This window comes from Atta colombica, unplaced genomic scaffold (assembly GCF_001594045.1).
Source record: "Atta colombica isolate Treedump-2 unplaced genomic scaffold, Acol1.0 scaffold94, whole genome shotgun sequence".
In the NCBI taxonomy this organism is placed as follows: domain Eukaryota; kingdom Metazoa; phylum Arthropoda; class Insecta; order Hymenoptera; family Formicidae; genus Atta; species Atta colombica.
In genome coordinates this window covers 44025-52994 of record NW_017259588.1, presented here as the reverse complement: position 1 = coordinate 52994, position 8970 = coordinate 44025, and the positions used below count along the sequence as shown (strand labels likewise).

Sequence of the window (8970 nt, the reverse complement as noted above, 5' to 3'; positions counted from 1 at the left end):
TGTGTGTTTGTTGTTGGTGTCCAAGAAAGCCTGATGCCTTTAGTAAACAATATTCTCAAAATGATCGCGATGTTGAAATCAAGGAATATAATCGAAGATCCGCAATCATCGAAATCACCTTCGCGCTGAGCTCAGCAACGGAAATAATTCGGTTCTTTGGATATCTGAGATCAACCGTTTATGACCTTGTGGCAAAATGCAGCTTTAGGATAGTCTACGAAGATTCCAATGCCAGCGAGGAAAAGTCACTCGAAAGAACGCACCGCGAGAACTCTCGCAGATCTGTATATACGAGTGCGTCACAAAAATCCGGATCAAATAATTTCTTTAAAATGTTTTTAATAAATAATTAAATATATACAAAAAAATCTTTTTACATGGCACTTCGGGAATCCCTGTAGAGCACAATTATTCGATATATCCCCCCCATTAGCTTAAATGACGGCCTCTAATCTGAAGTGTTCGCACGCACACTGTAATGTAGTGCTGTCCATGTCGATGAATGCTGCCTCAATAGCTTAATGACGTCACATTGGAACGCCGAGATTTGTTTGTGACTCTTTCAACTACAAAAATTCCTTGGACCAAAACATATCAATATTATTTGACAGCCAATTTTGAATCAAATGACTCGTATGAGCCTTCACCGTCTTGCTGAAAAACATGTGGCCTTCCGGATGCCACAGTTTCCAGCCATGGCTTCATTACATCCATAAGAACACGCAACGATCATCCGAAATCAGCACTTGAATTCTTTTAACGACTGCCAAAGTCCGAATTATTTCTGTTGCTGAGCGCCCAGTGCGATGGCCTTCAATGAACGCAACTGTTCGATTATACTCTGCACTTGTTTCAACATCGTGGCTATTTTGAGAATATATGACTGTTTATTAGAAGCATCAGGCTTTCTCAAACGTTAACAACAACATAGCGGAAAATTTAAATTGAAATTTGTCCAAATTTTGGTGACGCACCCCCCTTGGCGAAAATACGGAATTTTATAAAACATTGACAATTTCAATGACGATTTTGTAAGAGTTTATATTTTCAAACTTTATAAAAACGCTTACGAAACACTATTGAGTTTGAAACACTTTCAGAACGCTTATGAATACAGTATATATTGTTTCATAAAAATAGTTCTGTAATGCTAATGCTTTACAAAGATGTTCAGTAAACACTGATGTTCACTGTCAAACTTTTCAAACATTTAGCAAACGTTTTTCTTAATACCGTGAGACAAGCATTTTTCTTCCGTTTAACAAACGTTGTTTCAATGTGAAATATTATTGAGTCTCAGTAAACGTTTTGTAAGGTGTTTATGCAAACGGCTTAGAAACGTCCAAAAAATGGTTTCTTCAACTCCATAATACATTTTTTAATAGCATTTTTTCTTCGTTTAGCAAACATTCTTCTACATATAATTTTCAAGTAGTGTACAACATCGCTACTAGAGGGACACAGAGAAATTCAATTGCTCACATTTAAAAAACCACATGGAATAGGATAAAAGGCGCAGTACGATGAGACTTTTTAGTGAAAAATTGTGTACCTTTGTTTTGATAAAATGTCTGAGTTTAGCAGACTTAACACTTGAACTGAACATTCATGTAAATATCAAACATTCATGAAACTTCTTATTTTCCGAAAATGCCTTCCAAATGCTGCAGCGTTGCAATTTCCATTTTACGAATACTCTACTGGTCTCTATTTTCTAATACTCTACTTTCTAAATTCTCAACAAATTCCTACAAACGCTCATGTAAACGTTAAACAAACGTTTATGAAATTTCTCATTTTCGTCAAGGCCTGTATATACGTGGACAATTTAAAAAGTTTCTTAAGTCGGAAAGAAAACAACATTTTTTCGGAAAAGTTTCATTTTATTTTTCAGTATATATTATATATATTCTCAACAATATATTCTCCCTTTAATTCACTTAGTCCAACGGTGCTCCAATTTCTTCCAAAAAGTAACGATGGCTCAAACTTTACAAAAATAGGCATTCGTGGCGGCGATGACCTCCTCATTCGGCGCGAATTTCTTTTCTTCGAGCCAAATCTTCAGGTTTGGGAAATAAACCTGTTTTGTGAACAAAAAGAAGTCGCATGAAGCTAAATCTGGAAAATACGGTGGATGGGGCAACAATTCATATCGTAATTCGATCAATTTTGCGGTAGCAATTGCGGATGAATGGAATAGTACGTTATTATGGTGGAACAACCAGTTGGTATAGTTTTCCTATAATCCCTTTTCTAAGTAATCGATGTGGATGATGCCTTTAGAATCCAAAAAAATGGTGGCCATGATCTTTCCAGCCGATGGAACTGACGTGGCTTTCTTCGGGGCCGATTCATTAAACAAAATCTATTGCTTCGATTGTTGTTTGGTTTCGGATGTAATAGTGAATCCATGTTTCGTCACGGTCACATATCGATGAAAAAATTCTCATGGATTGCGTTTAAACCAATTTAAACACTCCTTAGAGATGGTCGTACGCACGCGTTTATTCTCCACCGAAAAAGCAAACGCGGCACCCATAGTGACATCAGCTTTCTCATGCCCAATATTTCATGCAGGATATGAAATATCCGTTCTTCTGATGCCTACCATCTCTATTATCTCACGCAATTTCAAATGATGGTCACTCATAATAATATCGAGTTTTATTGATCATTTCTTCGCAGTTTTCGGGCGTTCACTGCATGGTTCATTATCAGTGTTGGTGCGACTACATTTACCAAAAACTGATAGTTGGTAATGAAGAAGTAGATGTGTCATGAATCTCTTGCAACTCTGCTTGAATCTGCGTAGCTATATTCCCTTTCAAAAAATAGTGTTTTATCTTACACGAAATTCTTTTTTATCCATTGTTGAAAAAATGTTTGACTTGCTTTGTTTAACTGCTCGTAACTAAATGACTAATGAACGCAATTGTCTGAAAATTTTACAGCAACTATAAAAGATGATATACCTTTTGCTTATTATGTTTTTTTTGCAATACGCGTGCCATCTCTGTGTGACTTAAGAAATTTTTCAAATTGCCCTCGTACATATATATACATAAATACATACATACATACATACATACATACATACATACATACATACATATACACCCACCCACCCCCTCACACACACACACACACGCACGCACGCACGCACGCACGCACGCACGCACGTACACACACACATACACACACACATACACACACACATACACACACACACACACACACACACACAATATATATATTGTGTATGTGTATGTATATACAATATATATACATATATACATACAAGGTGTCAGAAAATCGGCCGCCTAATTCAGGACCCAAAAAAGAGGAAAAAAGTTGATATAAATCTGAAAATAAATTATTTCTGAGTTATAATCACTTTTTTATGTTAAAAAAATTGTAATTTACTTTTCATAATCACAATCATAATTTATTCCAGTGTTTTAACATAAATAACTATAATAAGAATCTAAAGAACGCTTAGGACGCTCGTATGGAATACAAGAGATCCGGGTTTGATTCCTCGTTTTTATCTATAACTTGCTTCCGGACTGGCAATGGACGTCTAAGTGAGCAATCTGCTCTTACATGTTGTCTTTCTAAAATTGCACAAAACGAAGTTTTATTTTTCGAAGTAATATTTTTCGCAACAAATTTATTTAGTTATTATATATATAGTTTTTCAGTATATTAACATCTTCTTAATGAGATGCCTGATTGAGCATCAAATTATTAAAATTAAATTCGCGATATTACTATAATAATAGTTTAATTGCGTTTATAAGTCCGAAAGAATTTGATGCGCAGTTGGAATGACTACAAATATGATATATGTATATGCAAGTATATAGTATATACAGTAATTCAGATTGAATTATTTAAGTATTAAAGATCTAACTTTGACTTTCATGGCCATTACTCCTATTTTGTATTATAAATGACTACATTTCGGACTATTTTAGCGTTACGCAGGATGCACCACGTGGAAGCATAATCCGCTTAACATCCTTTTATTTTAGTAAAATAAAAAAATTTTTTAATAAAAAAATTAAAAAAAGAGATATCAAGCGGACTATCCTTCTACATGGTGCATCCTGAGTAACGCCGAAAAACAGTTTGAAATGTAATTATTTAAAACAATATGAAATAAATTATGATTGTAATTATGAAAAATTAAATTACAATTTTTTTAATATAAAAGTGATTATAATTCAGAAACGACTTGTTTTCAGACCTATGTTTATATAGCTATTTTTCTTTTGAGTCCCGAATTACTTCCCGAAGTATTGTGGGTGATTTTCCACCTTGGATATTCCGTAAAATTTTAATTTTTCTAGAAATTTTAAAATCATTTCTGAATTGTTTTTTAAACCAAATTTTATTATAAAAAACACATTTTATACGCTTCTACCTTATACCCAATTTTGAAGCACATTTCACAGGAGAAATACTGCGCTCCTTATATATTCTCCCAGGTGATTCTTGTTAAGAGTAAATGCTTTCTGCAGCAGTTCGTCTGTCGATGAAGATGTACTATTCACTCGTGATACATACAAGAGGTATTCATATAAGGATGTCAAAATTTCATCGACATTTGTACATTTTGTGAAGATTCTTTTACTGTTCCGGAATATTCGGCACATTGGGAATACGAATCGAATTTTTTATAAATACTTAGTGTTAGTTGTTGTGTAACTAAAAGTGAATACAATAAGAGTGTATTAATATTTTAGCATTGCAATAAATAGTTTCATTAATTAAATGAAAAGCACATTAAATAAATATAAGTATATAGATTACGTTCTGCGTTTTATATGTAAACGTGATTACGTACTTAATTCACGTGCGACGTAACAAATAATTACTAATTACTGGTTAGTTCTTTGATACTAATTATTTATAAGTAAATTTTAGTATATGCAATTCATTTAGTTTATCATTTTTTAAATAAAGTATTATTATGTTATTATATTATTAAATAGATTAAGAAAGCTATGTCATACATATACTTTAGTATAAAACTAATTATAAACACTTTTCTGTGCGATATTGGTAGATTTTATATGATACAATTCCGATATTTAAGTTTACTTGCAATATTATTTAAAGATGTATGTCTCAATACTTAGTCAAATGACTATCTCCATTCAATAAATTTCAAGATAATTAAATAGTTTTGTTATTAAATTACAAAATGATTTTTTAACATCATTGTCATATTTAATCTTTAGTTTGTTATTATTTCTAACGAAATTATTAATTTTGAAGGAATTAATGTACAAAGTGAAGTAAGGAGCTCTGTTGATTTCCAACCTAAATTTCTCTCATTTTTTTATCTGTAAAATTAGAAGCATACTACGTGTTTAATACATTATTTTACACTACGTAAAAAAATTAAGGGAGCACTTTAAAATCTACAAATTTTGTCAATTTTAAGAAATTAATATCTCGGTTTCCAGGAATCGCAAGACATTGTTCCTTAACGCGTTTTAAAGCGTAAAGCCTCTACTTTAAAATGGCTTAAATGAAAATTTTGTTCCATTAAACTGTTTTTTTCGTGAAAACCAAAAGCTGAGAGTGTTAGAGTCTTGAAAATGTCATGATATTACAGCCTTCTGTAGACAAAGCGTCACTATATCAGTTTTGAAGCCGAGAACATTCTCTTTAAAATGACAAAGAAAATTATTCTAGTTTGTCTAGGAATTATCAGGTTTCAAAGTAGACCCTATTCTTTTGAAAGATTTTGATTAAATACTGCCGGCATTCGCGTTATCCGATGCATGAAGAGATTGCTCGGTCAGAGTTTGCACATTATGATGAGTGCATGCGTGTTCCTCTTTTTTTTGCGTAGTGTATAATATTAATATCAGCATCATTTTTTTAAGAAAGAAATTATATTGTTGTAAGAACTAAGTTATACGAAATATTGGGAGTACAAATAAGTTTCCGTTTGCAAAAGACAGTGCCACTAATAAACTATAGTTACAATTGTTTGATGTAAAACGACATATCGTAAGATTGGACATCCGGCAACACCATAATCTTGAAATATTAGCGATTTTGTATCAGCATCAATACTTTTTTGTACGAAAATGTCAAGTTTTGAGCCAAATAAGCGTCATTTGCGGGAACTTTTGATTTACTTCTTTAATTTGAAGAAATCTGCAGCTGAGACTCATAGATTGCTTATAGAAGCATATAGTGATACTGCCTTAAGTGAGAGAAGTTGAGCATGAGTAGTTTCAAAAGTTTAAGAATGGTGAATTTGACGTCGAAGAACGTAGCGGAAGGCCGAAAGTGTACGAAGACGCGGAATTAGAAGCATTATTGGATGAAGATTCGTGCCAAACGCAAAAAGAACTTACATTAGGAGTGACTCAATAATTTCCTATCGTTTGAAATCATTGGAAATGATTCAAAAGCAAAGGAATTGGGTTCCATATGAACTGAAGCCGAGAAACATTGAACGCCAATTTTGCACATGTGAAATGCTGCTTGCCAGGCATAAACGAAAGGGTTTTTTGCATCGTATAGTCATTAGTGATGAAAAATGGATCCACTACGATAACCCAAAGAAGAGGAAATCATGGGGACCACCTGGCCATGCTTCAATATCCAAGCCGAATATTCATGGAAAAAAACTCATGTTGTGTATTTGGTGGGATCAGCTTGGTGTCGTGTATTATGAGTTGCTCAAACCGAACAAGACCATTACTGAAGCTCTCTACCGAACACAATTGATAAGATTGAGCCGAGCACTCAAGGAAAAACGCGTCCGCGTACTACTTCAGACATGACAAAATTATTTTCCTGCATGATAATGCTCGACCACATGTTGCGGCGCCGGTCAAAATCTACTTAGAAACACTCAAATGGGAAGTTCTACCCCACCCGCCGTATTCTCCAGACATTGCTCCTTCTGACTACTTATTCCGATCGATGACGCATGGCCTGTCTGAGCAGTACTTCACATCATATGAAGATATCAAAAATTGTATCGATGATTGGACAGCCTCAAAAGATGAAGCGTTCTTCCGACGCAGTATCCACATGCTACCAGAAAGATGGGAAAAAGTAGTGGCTAGCGATTGCCATTACTTTGAATAAAACATTATGTACCGTTCTTTCACAATAAATACTTAATTTTTGATTAAAAACGGCGGAAACTTATTTTTACTCCCAATAAACTTAATAAATAAATTTAATAACATCACTCTAAATGAGATTGGTCATCTCGATTTGTAATCGGTATAGATCGATACAACACTCCATTGCACTTGAGATAACGTTTCGATAGCTTGATATATATTATTCACATTACATTTTTTAACACAAGCATTTTAGCACTTAAAATTTTGGTATTCCAAGTTAAGTTAAAAAAAATTATGTAATAAAATATGTAATAAAATGTTTAAAAAGATAGAAAATTTGGACAAATTTCCTTCTTTAAAGAGATTAAAAAAATGATTTGTTATTCAAAAACAAATTCAAAAAAGGCAAAAAATTATTGATGGTTAAAAAAGAGATATGTTTCTAAAAAAAATTTTCGTATTAAAAATTTCCAATTGAGAGACGGCGTACTATTGAAATGGCATTTGCAAAAAATTTTAAATGTAACTTTTGCAAAGAATCTTTATTTCTTGAAGATATAAAAACCTCAAAGTGTCATGGATTGGCTGAAGTATTTGTCATAAGATGTAAAGCATGTCTTTTTGAAAATCATCTCCCAATATTGAAGTACCATTCCTTGAAAAGAATTTCTCTTCGTTATAATATACATTTCAAACTAGCTCTAACAAGCTTCTAGTTTTACTAATTTGATTCTACTTAAAATATTGAGTGTAATCCTTATTTATATTAATTTCAATTTTAATTTACCAGATGCTTTGAGCGCTGGTATGGAAGTAACGTATGTGAATAAATTTCTTACTCAATATTCCGACAATAAATCCAACAAGTTTCAAATCATACGAAAGAGAGAGAGAAATAAGACTAGAGAGAGAGAGAGAGAATGTTGCTCGAGAAAGTTGTAAGAAAGCTACAGAATTAGAACGAGCTTTGATGAAATGTAAGTTTGAGTATCTCAAGTATCTTTTATAAATATCTTTTATTCTTTTCCTTCTTTTTATTAAATATGGTTACAAATTTGATATTACATAAAAGTAAAAATGTCTTCTATCATGTCAATATTACTTTCCATGCTTATATAAATAAATGCAGAAAAAATATTATATTTTGCATTAATATCTCCAGATTATAAAGAAATGATTGTGCGCATTCAATATAATTTCAAAGACAAATAAACAAAGTAGGCCATATGTAGTCAAAATACTTAATAATATTATTTAATAATGTTCGTGCTAATTTTCAGTTCAAAGAAATATTTTATTTTATCAGGGTTGCATAAGATAACTTTTTTTTTTAACTAACAAGAGAACACAACTAAATGAATCTCTCCGATTAAATGAGTTTTTAATATGTTTTATAAAAAAAAGAGACACGTATTTTTTATATGTGCTGAATCGCACATTAAGGATGAATTCTCTCGAAAAAAATCAGTTTATCTCTTTCAGATTAAATATCGTCAAAATTATAAGAGATAGAGAAAAATATATTAAATAAAAGTTCAATAATTGCAAAAATACATTCGTAACTATAATAAAAAAAATTTATTTATTTGTTTATTGTATACCCATCCCTAATTAAAAAAATTTTTTAATTTTTCTAATGATAAAAATTAGAGGGTATTTTATGTTGAGAACAACAACCTATATAAAAATCATGTCCCGCAAATGAATTTTTGGAATATGAACGAATATGCGCGCTCTATGAGTATCTCATACCGGCGTTGGCTGCTCGAGATAGCGTTGAATGAACAATCCAGTACGCATCAATATCGCACTATTATAATAAGAGCTTTTTACGATAATAATATTCTAAGAATAATAATAG

General features: G+C 32.1%; 1 protein-coding gene across 1 annotated transcript in view; it reads right to left on the bottom strand.

Moving 5' to 3' along the window:
• Positions 1 to 8970, bottom strand: part of LOC108693590 (chorion peroxidase-like) — a 55029-nt gene that overhangs the window by 2299 nt on the left and 43760 nt on the right. The window lies entirely within an intron of this gene.